The 16,054-nt window shown below is 41.7% G+C and overlaps 1 protein-coding gene across 2 annotated transcripts in view; it reads right to left on the reverse strand.

Annotated features, from left to right (window-relative positions):
• Positions 1–16,054, reverse strand: part of rasgef1ba (RasGEF domain family, member 1Ba) — a 109,271-nt gene that overhangs the window by 49,939 nt on the left and 43,278 nt on the right. The window contains exon 1 of one of the 2 annotated variants that reach the window (XM_037097052.1): positions 8,518–8,630. The exons of the other annotated variant lie outside the window; for it this stretch is intronic. The gene's annotated coding sequence lies outside the window, so the exon portion shown is untranslated. Of the gene's footprint in view, positions 1–8,517; positions 8,631–16,054 lie in introns of those variants that run through there. 2 annotated transcript variants of the gene reach the window in all.

The following is a 16,054-nucleotide window of genomic DNA, read 5'->3' on the forward strand; positions in this document are numbered from 1 at the left end:
AGGCCGAGGCGTGTGTGTTTGCATGTGTGTGTCGTCTTCCTTAATGTCATTTTAACACATTTTAATTTTGATTTGATTCATGAACAGCTTTATTAGTTTGACACAATGATTGAATACAATGTAGGAACAGAGGATGGCAAATAAATTATTCACTGAATAATAAAATAATTAAAATTTTTTTTTTTATTATTTACAATTACAATCATGATCTTCATACAATCAGTTTAAATTACATTTAATTGGATATTTCCAGCCAAATTACACACAAGGGAGACAGAAGTAAACATTTCAATGACATTGTGTATTTCTTTGTAGTATTATTCTATTACAGCATAGCTTTTTTGTTGTTTTTTTACATCTTGTCAAATCCCAGAAAAAGTCATTTAGTGATGAAAAAAAGTGAAAAAAAAACACATCTTAATTTGGCAAATTGGCCTTTATTCTCTTTCAAATGACTTCAACAAAATGCCAGTGAAATAAAATGCTGTATATATAAACTGATGCCAGACTGAAAGATGCTGGACAATAACAGCAGAAGAACAAATTTCGGTCAACTTCAGCCTTGAAATATCAGCTTCTAGGCAACAGCTCAAATATTTTTCTGTGCTGTAGACACTAGTGACCTCAGAGAATATCTGACTCCCCCGTCTGTCTTTATCTCTGTGTATCTCTCTCTGTTTATTTCATATGTTTGCATTGTGGGGGAAGTGACTTGAGGAAACCAGGGAAACAATGAGCCACCGCCAGGACAAACCACCCCGCCCAGCTCGACCTCACCTCCCCCCTTTCCCTTGACTTCCCCGATGCCCTCCTCCCCCTTCGCAAAACCAGCAGGGTGAGAGAGGATGCCCCACCCTGGATCAATAAAGCAGTCGCAGTGCTTCAATATGCACAAAAGAATTAGGGTGAAAAAGGACACATCCTGACTAATGTGAAATGTGTGTTCACGTGCAACTATGCAGTAATCTGATTTCCTATGCTGGCTGAAAAAGGATGTGACATTTTACAAGCGCTGAAAACCTTCAAATTTGCGTTCAACCATTCAACCAGTGGAGTGGTTTATCAAGTGGATTTATTTTTTTGTTCAGTGAAACAGGTCAGAAAAAAGCTTAATTTGCTAGTAATCAGCAGTACAAGACACCAGGAGCTGCCAGCCTGGTGTGGCTCACTTTGGCTCACCTCAGCTGGCACTTGCCTGTGATCAACAGTGAGCCAACTCTGGCTGGCCCACATGTATGGCCAGATTTGCCCTGGTTTGATTTGGGTATAGTGGACTGCTTTAGGCTGATAATCAAATGTTAGCTTCTCTTGGGCCAGCATCGGCACCCGGAGCTGGGCCAGTGTTATGCCAATTCACATTACAGTCTTCCCTAAATCTGAGCTCGGTTCAGGGCTGTTGTTTGGCCAAGCCATGTCTGGATACATGTTACAGTGCCTAATTTTCTGTGGCTTCCCCCGATTACAAGCAACAGCAGAGTTAAGCCAATCCCAGCTGTGTATTGGCACATTCTGCTGTGTTCTGACACAGGACGACCAGACTTGAGCCAGCTCTGGGTAGACTATATATGGCTGCCAGATGTGGGCACATTTTCAGGTTGAGGGCTGATGATTAACAATTAGTGAGCGGGCATGACGTTCATTATCGGTCCGTCGTAAACGTGCAATAACCCACTAAGATGGTAATGGATATACAAACCGACGTGGCACGGTTTGACACGTCGGGGCCGAAACTGCCCATGACAGAGTCACACTGGCCTAACAGCAGTCTTTCAGCTCTAGAGGTAATAGAAGAAGATAATAGAGGAAAGAAATGGTGAGCAAGAAAAACAACAAAAAACTGAAAATAAAGTTTCGGAGAAACAGTCAAGTGTGAGAGACGAGGATCCAGCTGAAAGAGGGGGACGAGGGTTATTTCTCAAAGAATTTGCTTTTTGGCAAATGACAGATGACGGGAGTGCTTCTGTTCCATTACACAGACCTTCAGTCCGTGTTGACTGAAGGTCAGTCCAGGTAGAAGAATGGCTTTTCCAATTTTCGTGTTAAATGAATCTGAAGTCCTCCAGTTTATCAGAGAGACAGTTTTTGAAGGCTACATTTTTCTCTCGGATGGAATGAATGGCACGAGGGCTCCATCATGACGCAGAGCCTGTGCTCTGACCTCTGAGTGAAAAGACACGTTTTTTTCACAGCGGATCAATACATTCTAACAATATCTGTTTTTACGAAGAGATGTTAAAAAAAATGTTCTTTGGACTAATAAAATGTCACAGAACTTCAAAGAGCGTGTGTCGTGGATATTTTAATAACAACCCCTCCACTGTGAATGCAGGACTAACACAACTTTTTTGAATGCTCGAGATAAAACATTTAATTGCCAGCTCGATAGTTGTTAACAACATAATAAAGTTTGTGTTTAATTTATATATCCCATTCTGGATTACAGTACCTGCTTTAGCAACTAAAGCGTGACACAACACTTTTAAAGTTACAACGAAATAGCAAGTGGAGTGTTATGCCTCTATGTTATGCTCAATGTAAAACAGCTCCCACACGGTCCAGGAGGAATAATTTCATATTTGTTACCACGGCAACCAATATAACACGACAAGGTCGGCCATATCATTTCTTGAGTATCTATTGCTGTCCAGATGTAGTTCAAGTGTTGTAGAGTCTTCACATACATTCTTTAGGGGAGGACTGGGTAAAAAGTGAGAAACCAAACAAAACCCTTCCCCTTTTCTGTATCTTCCAGACTGATAAATGCCATGATGTTAACTGCTAGAAATGTCTGGAGCCATCAGAGGCCTCCCCGGTGGAGCCTCCCTTCTCTTTGAATCACTAATCTGGTGACGCACAGAGGGAAACAATGGGTAAACAGAGAGAACAAGGGATTCTCAGCATGGTCACGTCTCCGGTTTGTGTGTTTGCAAGTGTGTGCGTTTTGTGTGCAGCCTAGCAGGCGAGAATCGGCATCACAACTAATGAGTCTCAGGCCTGGCGGGTTGCAATTCCAACACACCCTCCCTGCAACAAACACACAAACTCCCACACATGAATTCTCTCTCTCTCTCTCTCTCTCTCTCTCTCTCTCTCTCACACACACACACACACACACACACACACACACAAACACACACACACACACACACACACATATGCATTCACCCCTGCCACTTCATCACCCACTGGCACCCACTGGTGGATCTGGAGGAGAGCCCATGGTCCAGGCTCTTCAGTGAAGTGCCACACTGAGACTTGAGGCTGCCATTGTCAGCTGCAGAGAGGACTGTCCGAAAAACAAGCGCCCACTAATCTGCCTGGGTCCGTGCTGGACGGATACACATTCTCTACACCTCCTTTCATCCCACTCTCCAGCCCGCAGAGATGGAACCACCCACACACAGAAAATGGAAGATTGGACAAGATGTCCAAGATTACACAATTTGGAGCCTTTATGTAACAGCGAGGGCGAGCCAGTCAGTTGGAACAGGCCTTTTTAGGGCTCCTTTCTCTCTCCGACAGTCTTGCTATTTCCTTTTACGAGAGAAGACGGATGAACGGATGGATGGATGGATGGATGGATAGATGGATGGTTGTGTGCCACTGGCGATGCCCCAGAGCAGTACCTCTGTGACAAAGAGTGGCACAGATGGCGGCCCAGGGCTGGCCGCCATTCAGGGTACCAAATGGCATGCCACAACAGGTCCAGATGGACTCAGGCTCTCTGCTTTATTTTTGCCTGTGAATAGATGGTGTATAAACAGTGAGATAGATAGAGGAGTAAAGAAATAAAGAGAAAAATGGTGAGGCGGGAGGGCAAAGAGACAACAGCCTGCCTGCAATGTGAGAACAGCTGAAAATAAAGAGATCTGGACGGATAATGGAAGCATGAAAAAGACAAACACACTGATCAAGCTCAATTTCCCATCTACCCACTTTTTGTGTTTTACTCTCAAATAAATCTACCAGCTGAACCTTTAAAGATCACTAACTTTTCAACTTCAGAGGGGAATGACAGCAACGATGCCCAATGCAGAATTCTCTGACTCCAGTGAGAAAGTGCAGATACAAAACAAGAGGGAGCTTAAGGGTGGAGGATAGAAGTCACTTATCCCTTTTTTTTTTTATGATGATTGTTTTTTTTTAATTCTTGTAACAACAGTGACAACTGTATCTTAGGCCCTGCCCTGACACAAATTGTTTTCATAGCTGCAACCAATCGGCGCTCGCTAATGTGTTTTGTAAGATAATGATGTCATCTATGAAGCTGAACAGTTTCTAAAACTTTGGACCTCAGCTGAAACACACCCAAATTTAACGTTTACATGTTGAATAGAAAAAAGGGGGAAAAAAGATCAAATTGGCTCCAAATCCCAAAGCAAGATATTCCCACTGTGGCTGCTTTCCATGTAGAGACTGAGAAATAAGCAGCTGCTGCTGAAGATGATTTTTCCAAAGACCATTGTATAACATGACGTATACACAGAATTGACACTTAAAGCGTAATTCTAGTTTTACAAATTAAAGCGTCTGAGGTCTGAAAAAAGCAGTAGAAAGTTTTTTGTAGCTACAGAGGAAGCTGCACGGAATCTGAAAAAAATCCTCCAGTGCTATCACTCAGTGGATGAGTTGCATTGCGGGTGAAGGACGCGCCACATTATTGAAAAGAAGAAATACAAATCAATATCTCTATTCATTTTAATCATTTGTTTTTAAACCCTCGATAATGAGTCCAACAATACCTTTAAAAACCTGCCGCCTAAATTACTGACGTAATTCTTTAAATAATCCCCATCAAGAATGCTTAACTGATGACCACCAGTCAGTAAATATGATAGAATGTCTCTGTACGCGTGAGAAACAAATCCAATTATGTAGCAGTCAGAAAATAAATTTGTTCTGGCAAATTAACTTCAGCCTCCACAAACAGAAGTGTCACTCACTCTGTCTTTAATGCTCCTTTCCATTTCACCCAGATCAGACCTCAGATAGCTGCATGCAGTTCAAACCGGAGAAGCCAGCAGCATTCGCAGAGCGCGGGAAGGAAAATTTCTCCTTTGAGAAAATAAAAGCAAGTCCATCTCACGCTTATTATATAATGTAATTGTCCGAAGGCTGTGAGAGATTGAGTGTTATTTCACAGATCACCCTTCAAGGCAGCGTTCAGGGGAGACAGGCTTCATTCTGAGAGCACTGAGAAAACATTTTCTCCTGCAGGAAATTACTTCAGAGAAATTCACATTTGTTTGACAAGGGAACACAAGTCTGGCGTCCTCAAAATCAGACCCCAGCGGAGAAACTCCAATATGTCGCAGCCCTGAACTTAACCTGTGGCGACCTTTGAGCATGTGTGTCAAGGACAATGTGAAATCTGAGGATATTATGGTTTTGGCCAGGAATTCCAAATGATAACAGTACGCAGCAGAAAATATTGGCTCTTCTTCGAGAGAATACCTCTGAGTGCAAGGACTCTGTGAGGGACATCTGTCTGGTGTTGACATTTGGCGTTGCGCAACCTTTGAAAAAGAGCTCTGTGGTTTAAAGGTTGCTTTGCTCCGTTCATTTGAGGAGGGAAACCCGCTGCTCCCTAATGACCGTTCACAAATTACCTCACATTCCCTGCGAGGGCAAAATACAGAGGAGCTTATTCTATTCTTAGATAAGCTATTCCCTCGCAATTAGGACCTATCAGTGCAGACTCTCCATTGTAATTTCTGTAGTATAATTACCAATGAATGTCTATTCTAAGGTCAACAAAGGATGACACTCTGGATGACACTGTGTATCTTTACCGAGAGAATTAACCGCAACATCAGAGGAAAGACATCAACGACCCAAAACAAGCCAAAACATGGTTATCGTACGTATTAAACTGACCTAAAGTTGACGTTTAATTTTCTGATATCATTTTTCCTTTCCACACAATAATGAATGTTTGTCCAGATGTTTAAAATGACATGTTTAAATTTCCTGACTGTCCTCAATAAGTAGCAATGGGAGAAGCACAATGTTATAACAACTGTTGTGGTGGGTGGAGCGCAGGATAATCAATCAGGCAGAGCAAGTTACTGCCAGAGGACACTGACTGAAACCTATCATCTAGACTGACCGCTCGCTGGCTATTCTAGGCTCTAGAGGGGGGCTGGGAAGCTCCTACCTGCTCAAATGAGCTATCAATCAAATGGCTGCCATCTCAGGATCTCCAGTTAGAGCTACTATGGTGGATATGACTCAAATGCTGTGAAATGAGCAGCGTTGCAATTTTACTGATGTATAGAAACCCTTACAATACACGCTATTTTGTTTGTTTGTGTGCGTGTCGACTAGCTTGCTGATGTGGATCTATCTTGAAATGGTTTGCATGAATAAAATCATGAGAATCTTAACTTTATAACGATGTACAACATGACTTTACCCTTAAATCAACGCTTTTGCTGTGTCTTTGTCTGCGGCCTGCTGAGTTTCAGCAGGCTAACCAATACCGAGCATAAATTCAGAAATTCAGCATACTTAAATCTGTAAATTATGACAAACCTGATGTCACGTCCAACATAGAAATTGCGTAACACGGCGGAACTGAATGTTAATCAGGGCCCATAGCATCTCAGTTTTACCCCAGGGCCCCATATCAGGTAATCAAAGTGTGACTTCACTAAAAGAGAGCACATTAAGCAAACAGGTAGATTTAGTTCCTGTTAGTTGCCTAAACTGAACCAAACTTCATCCACAGAAGTGGCAGATCAGAAAACCCCAGGAGTCACTTTTCTAGTACAGGTACAATCTGAGGATCAAATTCTATTTTCTGTACAGCTGCTCCAGATTTGCACATCTTGAAGACATCACTCTCACTTGTGGAGAGCTGGATTTTGGAGAGGCTCGAACGTGTTCAGAGAGTAGACCACATGGAATTAGCTATGATTTATTACGCTGCAGTAGTATTCCTTACAGATGAAGCATGACTAGAAGACATTCCAGTGCTGAGACAGGGGGCTGCTGGGGGTTTTAAGGTGGAATGTTTGTCCTGTGTCAGCAGAACTCGCTGTGCTGTGGCATAATGTACCCGACTGTACTGTAATGTGCTGCCTCCTCGTCCTCTGCATCCTGTTTTATCCCGGTTCAAGTGTGGGTGTGTGGGTCCGTATGTTCTATTTCGTGTTCCCAGCCCGTGCGGGTCAGTTGTTGTGTTTTTTCGCTCTGTGTGGAGTGAAAAGGAAGCCTGGCCTGTGTGACTTCCCACACTCACATGTATTACTTGTTCATTCACACACTCACCCATTTGGTTGCTGACGCAGGTGTTTCCAAATGCCACACCAAATACTATAATGACGCGTCAAATAGAGCCTGACTGATATATTAGTTGGTTGATATTGTCAGCTGATATTAACCTTTCACAGATACGTCGATATCGGCATTAAATTATCCCAGTTTGCACCAATATGAAAACTTTCCGAGTAAGTTTATCTAAAGTTTATTTTAGACAATTAAGTTTATTGTTATACTGTATAATATACTGCTATTCCTGCCTCAGTTACATATATATAAGTGTTATGTGATAACCACATTTATGGGATCATTGCAAAAAATGTGTGATATCTGCAGGTATTTTAACATCGGAATGTTTATCTAATGTCATCAGTCATCAGCCCCAGAGATCAAGGTTTAGTTGTGCTCTTGTGTAAAATTATACTTCAGTTTAATTTAGACAATTTTCTAAACCTGAAGAATCCATGCTTTCCCTCAGAATGTTACTTTTGTCAAAAAGGAAAACAAAACCAACTTGGACGTCAGATGTCTACAGTGAAACAGAGACCACACAAAAAAAAAAATAAACAATTTTAAAGATTAAGTCAATGGTTCTGAAATTAGCAATGTGTGACAAAATGCCCCTAGACACTGTGGCATTGATGCGTGGGGGCACTGGCACTCAACCACACAGCATCGGGCTGCCTCTGTGAATTAGAGGTGAAAACTCAGACCGTGTACCGAAATGCCCCTCACTCACATCCAACATTGTCTTTTTATACCTCGTTTCATGTCGGCCTTCCATTGTCATGATCTAACAAAGACATTAAATTGCCCCTGCAAAATGATAATGACAAAAAAAAGAAAATAGAAACATGAGGAGTCATTCAGAAAACTTTTCTGAAAAAGCAACATGAACTGAACAGACAATTAACAGACAGACAATTAACAAGAAGGTTAATACAACGCAGCTATTTACCTGAAAGACCTTATCAGAATAAGTGCAGCAGAGAAATAAGGATTTGGACAATCAGCCCACCTGGTTTTACATATTGTGTCAAAAAATAGTACAGTAGAGTTCATCAGTGCCTGTCTGAGGGCAGCATCAGCAGACAGTGGCTCGAAGAACAGATGTGCTGACGGGTTTAAAATAGCACCAGCATGATTTACTGCTCAATGTAGCAACATGACACACAATGTTTGAACATAGAGACTTAAACCTGCACACGGCAGAACAACTGAAAATCAACACGGACAAAAACATCAGCCACTCACTGTGTTTGTTCTTCTATTTTCCCTCTTTATGGGTAAAGAGTTTGTTCACGCCAGAATGCACGCTGAAATTTGCCAGTTTGGTGTTTTCCTCGCTGGTGTTTTCCGACAAAAACACACACCTCGCTGAACGTGCCGTGAGATGATTTGGATTCATCATATCCACTCTGCACGCTGGCACGCGTCCAAACTACCAAGCAGCACACGCCTCCATAAAAGTTCCACTTTTTAAAAAAAAAAATTAAGGCTCACAGCGAATGTACTGTTGTATCCAACCAAACAATAGACTCAGCGGGGGGCGAAGACAAACTGTGACAACCAGTTTAAAAAATCAACACGGATGCAAAAGCACAAAAAGATGCGTTAAAAGCAATTTGCATCATTTTCAAGGCTGGTGGACACATTTTACTGATGGGAGCAGGGAACAGAAGGTAAAGATACTGCAATGCATTTTTATTTCCTCTGATTCATGTCTATATTATTTATGATCAAATGTTTGCAGTCATATGCAATATTGTTTGCTACATTGAATATCGAACAGCTGTTATGGCATCTTCAGGCTTTTGCTTTGAAAAGAAATTCCACCTGGAGTTGTCATGGCAGCGGAGGCAACACACATCCATATTTGGGAGGTCTCTGCAGGTTAATTGGCTGGTTGTAGCAGTGTGCACACAGCGTTTTAACGTTTGCAAAATGAAGGCCAGCACGCCAATTTGGCAGTATTTTGTGTTTAAAGAAGGAGTAAATGGCGAGCCAAAGATTTGAATGAGGCTCTGTGTCATCATTTCCATAAACAGTTGTTAAATTAACAGGGCAGTACCACAAAATCTGCAGTTTCATCACCCAGCGCAGTTCCCTCGGTTGGGTTATACTGTCTGATGCGTTATGTGGGTGGCATTATACTGTGATATAATATTTTGGATGGAATGGTGACATGAACCGAGGGCCTATGTCCACTTAAAACCAAGGAGTTTGTTTTTATTTTGTTCTTTCTAACAGAGTGGGAGCCTGTCACAGTGAGTAGCCTGAGAGTAATGATTTTTTTCTGTGGAAGCAGAAGCAGAAACAGGATGTCAAGGTTTGGTCAACTAATCAGTTTTGCCAATAAAAAAATAAATAAAAATAAATAAATCTGGCTGAATATGGTGGTTGAGGTTCCGGCCAAGCAAGCAAACAAACAAAAAAGATGGATAGAACCCTCAAAATAGGAAATTATCAGCTTTGGAAAGCCGTACTGGAAGTAACAAAAATCGCAGTGTACTGGTTTCCTCACATCAGTGACAATTTAACCGGACCGTGGCTCTATTTGTGGATGATTTCAGGAGCATAAAGTTGCTTCAAACAGCTTATCTAAAGGAACTTTCATCAGTGCATCCTACACATCATGTGCGCTTGTGATGTAAGACAGTACCTTAAAGAGGCCGATGGCAATATGGGGAGATGCTCTCTGCAGTAGGGTAATCCCTAGTAAGTTATATAATCATCAGCTAGAGCACAAAGAAAGACCAGAGAGGCTGATCCTTGTGGATTACTCTGCACTCAAAGTCCACAAATCTGTCTGGTGACAGAAAGAACATTGTATGTGTCTGTTGGACAAGCTTTTAATGTAAAGAACCTTAACAACAAAGTGACTGTTGGTTCGAGCCCCGCTGGACAGAGTGAACGTCAAGGCTGGTCACATCCAAGAAAGTGCCCTTGTGGGGAAAGTTTGTCCGAAGCTGTCTCAAAGAGAACAAACGGAGCAAAGAGGAGTAGTTTTACAGTCTGAGAGAGACTGACATGTCCATCAATTAAGTTTGTTGTTCTCTCTGGCTGTGTTAATCTGCTCCGTGCCGCAGACTGCAGCGCTGCTCAGACATGATGATGCATCTTCGTCACAGAGAACCTCGGGCTTCCCATTCATTATCAAGTCTCCATATGATGCGCCTTGCTTTGGCAAATAAACCTCCGTGATTTTACATCATACATATGACCGGATTATTTTATCTGAGAATCAAACTTATAAAACAAAGGCCATGGTCAGCTTAAAAAACAGACATGGAACTTACTTACGTACAATGAAATGTCTTTTGTTTGGACAGGAGATGTAATAAAACTATGGTCACTCCTCCATCACGGTGGCGTATGACACTCTGCCTGACGCAGTGACAGGCCCATAATTGAGAATCTCTATTCCAGTTTCTGCTGTATTTGTCACGTCTTTCCTCTCTCCTCATCTTCTCAGCATCCCATCTTTGCTCATCAGGGACTCATATCCTGACAAGCCCCCCTGTAGAAAGCCAGGGAGCGCTCCTGCTTCTCCATGGGGAGTATAATTAGCCTCATCTTCCTCAGTCTCCTCCGCACCCTCTCTCCCATGCCTGTGGCAATGTGTGTAAATGAGCTGCTTTCCACCCCTATACATCTCCTCTGCTAGAAAGCCTATCCGTGCCTCGGCTGCATAACGAAGAGTTCAGCTTTTGTTCTGTGAGGGAGTCACACGTCGACGTGCCCCAGATTTGCAGCCTCCTCAATGTCATCCTCAAAGTAAACCAATAACTCTTGGAAGTAAACAGACCGTGGAAGTAGCTGGGAAGTTAGAGGAGACAGGAGCTGGTAGTTCAGATACTGCTTGAGAAGATCTGGCAGAGAAACGTTTACAATTTTATTTAACAATGTTTGCATAAGACACAAAATCTACTTATTCTGTTTTTACATATATATATTGTTATCTGACTATGTGCACAAAGCATAAGGAAGTACTGTCACAAGGTTTGGCATCAACACACTCTCCCAGAGAAAACGCAGCCCATTCGCTAGGATTCGATGTCAGCAGTTAACGTTTCTGCAAGTCACACATATGTCCAAATATTTGTACAAAAGCATGACTGCCAAACGGGAGACTACAGTTTTAGTCTGCTTTCCAGCATTTGTTCGCGAGAAACTATACAGAAGATGTCCAGCCATGTTTGTCACAACCAAAACTGGATATTTGTCACGAGAAGTAGGGCCCATCTCCAGCTGTTTTTGGGATGACCAAACCTAGTATTTAGAGCCAAAACATGATGTTTTCCTCACCATCCTTAAGTGTTTTTTGTGCCTGAACCTAACTAGAGAATAAGCACTGTGTTGCGACAAAAGAGAAATAGTACATTTAACTTAAACAAACATAAAGTGTATACTATGAAACATGCCTTGCCAATCTTTTGTAAACAATGGCTCAAGTTATTGTAAAGTCTACCTGTCCATGGTCGGTTGTAGACTGCACTAGGTGGCAAACAACTGATGGAATTAAGCAACTGGCGCATTTCAATTAGAATATGTGCATCAAATGAGAGAAAAATGAGAGATACTGCCTCTTTGAAATCAATTTCATCATTTAGAAAAAAGAAGCATGCAAAGTGACAAAGAACAGAACCCTCCCAAAATGCACTTTGTAGTTTCAGAGAAATAAATGTTCTCTAACCTTAAAAAACTTAAATATTTTCTATCACAACATTTTGTGTCCCGATGTTCCATTACACTGAGTGAATTTGTCCTTCAGTGGAACCTTTGTGCTGTGGAGCTGCTCAGTGGCAGAAGACTGAACACCCCCTGAAGTGAAGCAGGCTGTTGCTGAGGAGAGCAAACATGCTCAGTCAACATCACCTGGATAGCAGATGAAATAGATGGCGGTGTGATTCACTTTGCACAGAAAAGCAAACTGACAGCTGCTGCAGGTTAATATCTGAGGAGAGACAAGGTGGCAGTTTGTAGGGTTCATTTTATTGTGCTACCAGTAAAATAAAGGCCTGTCTCGGGTCTAAACTCTTCAAAATGTCAGCTCTGAGGTGATATTTATACAGCACAACACTGCAATAGGGAAAGGTGCTATTGATGGACAGCATGACAATGAAATTCTGGTTCAAAGTATATTGAAATTTTTAAATATTTTTTGCAAAGATTCCTTTTTCTGTGTCCTACACAAGTGGCAAGTGTCAAATCACATTTCAGACTTTCATTTTGCCATATTTAGTTCTTCATAAGCTTCATGTAGAACCTAATGACACCTCTTAGCAATAATCACAACACATTACAGTATGTAAATATTGGCCACCTCTTCATTTAATTCTAAAAACAAATAAGGGTCAGCATATCCCCAGAGTAAGAGCTGACTGCTGTTAACTGTTGCAGCCATTAGCTAGTTAGCTCAGTTGGCTCAGTTTGCTGTGTTGCTAGTGGTCTGAACCAGACGTTCAGGCCAGTTTTATGAAAAAAGGAGAGGAAGGGCCTAGCTGCTTAGCATGCTAACTTAAGTAGATATCTCATAAAAATAAAGACCGTACATAGACCTCCTTAGTATCATGACAAAATTCTAATTTCTTCAAATTCTGTTGACAGTTTTTGTACATTGTCTTAATCTTACATATTGCATTATCTTTTGCTCATGACTACTTCTATATTCAATGAAATTCAATGAAGTCACTCTATTTCCCCTCGACAGACTGATATTTTTTTTTTATCTTTGTGAAAAAAGGTTGTAAAATCAAACAGCAGACTGTTACTAAATGTATGTTATATATTTCAGTACACTTCAGTATTTCATCTGCAAGTCAGAAAACAGGCAGACGGAATGGGATAAAGGGGACGACGTGTATTCTTTTTTAACCATTTGGGTCATCAAAATGTTCAGCAGCAGATCTCCTGGGACATATTAATTAAACTACTGTAAGATTATTAAAACACAGTCTCTTGAACACTAACGCTGTGCTGCCTCCTCACATCTTAAAATAGGTTTTCACTAATTTTCACCTGCCTAAAATCATCCCTAAATCAAACTGAATTGCATATTTCAAATTTCAAAGAAAATCATACGCAATTAAGCAGCATGTTCCTCTCTGTCGAGTCAGATTCTTTAATATCCGAGGTTAGGGATCTTAATCTAGTAAAAAGAACATGTAGTAAAATGATTTGCAGGGTCAGTATTTCCTGCCTCGTCCCTGATCCAAACAGAATTGTATGTATACTAATCATGACGTACAGTGCAGGCTGATCCTCTGGAGCGGCAGCAGCTGTGGTCAGCCCTTCAGAAACAGCATCGTGGAATGATTGTGCTTAAAGCCCACAGCAGGAGGTTTAAATGTGGCCTTTGCAGATCAAACGGCTACTGTCGCCTCCGGGCATCGAAGGCCAGGCACGCTGAACTGTGGCATTTTGAGCGCGCACAGTAAAGCATGAATATGTAGCTGCGAGTTTGTAATAAAAAAGTACTCGATTTTCAATGGCTGTAAAAGAAGAAAGACATGAGGGCTGCAGGAGGGGCGGCGTTAGCCTAAAGTTAGAGAGACGGACTGGTGACTGGAAAGTCGGACCTGCCAGGAAAATCTAACTGGGGAGAGAAAATGACAAAACGCTCTTTCCTCCCTCAGCACGGCTGTTCAGTTGCCCCTGAGCAAGGTACTAAATCCTCTACTGGCCTACTGCAGCTTTGGTAATTGTACTCAGTGGTTTCAAGCTGTAAGTGCAGTAGGAAACATTTAATATGAGGATGGATGTTGAGGAAAAAGCAGATATTGTACGCTCAAGTACACTCTGGGTTTATGACAGCATTTCCAAGTGCCGTGCAATGACTTTTCTATTGAGGTCATGGTGTTGTGTCATTTGTTCCCATTGGTTGGATCCTCACAGTCAGATGTAGTTGCCAACTGTTTGTGTGACTTAACATTTTCAGTATTTTGACAGACAATGGAATACGAGTCAGCATTTTAATACAATTTTTTGTTTAAGTACTTTAAAATCCAAAATCAAAGAAGTCAAGGCAGACTTCGATGTTTCTAATTTACCTGGTTGCTCAACTGACTCTTAGAAATGTTCTAATGTGAGTTACCTTCATTTCATTATTATTATCTGGTACGTTCCTCAACTCAGAAGGAACAGACATTGGTCCACAAGTCCAGCTCTGTTTTTCATAAACAGTGACCTCTCATCCTTCTCACTGACCTCTTTTAGTTGTTCTCATTGCATAACTATCACTCACTCACTATCAGAAATGATCTTCCGACATCTTCATATCCTGTATAAAGAGCCTATCTGCAGATGTGAGGACAGGGTTTCTGAGGGTCTCAGGAGGAAGCGCCTCGGGCTGTCGGTCATCCATGGCTGCCATCAAAGGCCCATTACATAACTGATTTCTTGAACCCGCACAGCGTGACCCAGACACGTTTATGTAACCCTTTTTCCAGGCCAGAGTTATGAAGTGGGACTTGACATCCAGGGGACATGTTTGCATTTCAGGGAGGGTCAACGCACGATGGATGGTTGTCAGGCACATATCAGTATACAACATTTGATAGTGCACAGTGCTGTCCTGGTCTTGGTGTTTATCTAGTCCAACTATTCCCAATTAGTTACAACTGTGGCATAATCACAGTGCCTTAACCCTCGCTTCTAAAAAAGCACTTTCTGGAATCAAATTTTTTTTTTTATTAATATAACTTATATTTGAAACTTTTTGTATATTCTGTTCAGCCCCATGACAGGGACAGCAGTCCAGCTCAGAAGTCACCCAAAAGGCACAGAGGTTTTTGATCTTATTTCAAGCAGGCTACAGGATATTGGTGCTCTGATGCTCTCAGAAAAGAAGGGTTTAGATGTATGCCTTTAGGGGTACATCAGCTTGTCACTGGGGTGGTACCCTCTAAGGTACAGCTGTTTGCACCCTTGGATACTATCTTGCGCCCTTGTAGTTTGTACCTTAAAGAGCCGAGACTTGTACCTCTGGTGGCAATTTTGCACCTGAACTTAAGGGGCCAAACGTTGATCTATTAAAAATGGTGGACACAGAAAAAAATGGTACATGTATGTATTTCTTATTGCTTGAGCACATATATGAACCTTTTTGCCCCCCAAACATTGCGGTCAGGCATTAGTGCTCCAGACATGCTGGTATTGGAAGGCAGGTTTTTGCTTTATTCATGAATGTATTATCCATCGGGTGGGATCAAAGCGCAGTCTAACAATAGTGGTGTCAGTGCAGGTCTTAGAGGCTGTCACTCAGGACTGGAGGCTGGAAGGTCAGTGATTTAAATCCCTGACCAGCTCAAACCAGGGAAGGAGAGGATGAATCATGCTCTTCATTAACTATTGCTGTGCTTGTACCTCTGAGCAAGGGACTTCATCACTAACTGAACCAGAGGAATGTAACTGCAGTTAATGGTGAAGTTGTATAACAGCTCTTAACCTAACCTCACCTAGTTCCAACAGGAGTAATGAATATCACGCTTTTTTGGAATTCATACAAACCATTTCTGTTTCCTTGACTTGCAGTTGAGTCCTGTTATTTCTATAAACAGCAAAATGCCACTTTTCTCATTTAGCATGTGTGATAGTGGTTGACATGATTGATGACCTGACAAATAAGAAAACACTGATGATTGGCTGTTTGTCTCATTTTCCGTCTGATTATTCTTTAACGTTTCACCTTTCTGGATGAGCCCCAGGTGTTTATGCTTCTCCCCGCCACCTAATTGGTCAATTATCATTACTGTGGGGTTGGTTGCAGACACACACACACACACACACA

The sequence above is a fragment of the Acanthopagrus latus genome, chromosome 5 (genome assembly GCF_904848185.1).
Source record: "Acanthopagrus latus isolate v.2019 chromosome 5, fAcaLat1.1, whole genome shotgun sequence".
Taxonomy (NCBI): Eukaryota; Metazoa; Chordata; class Actinopteri; order Spariformes; family Sparidae; genus Acanthopagrus; species Acanthopagrus latus.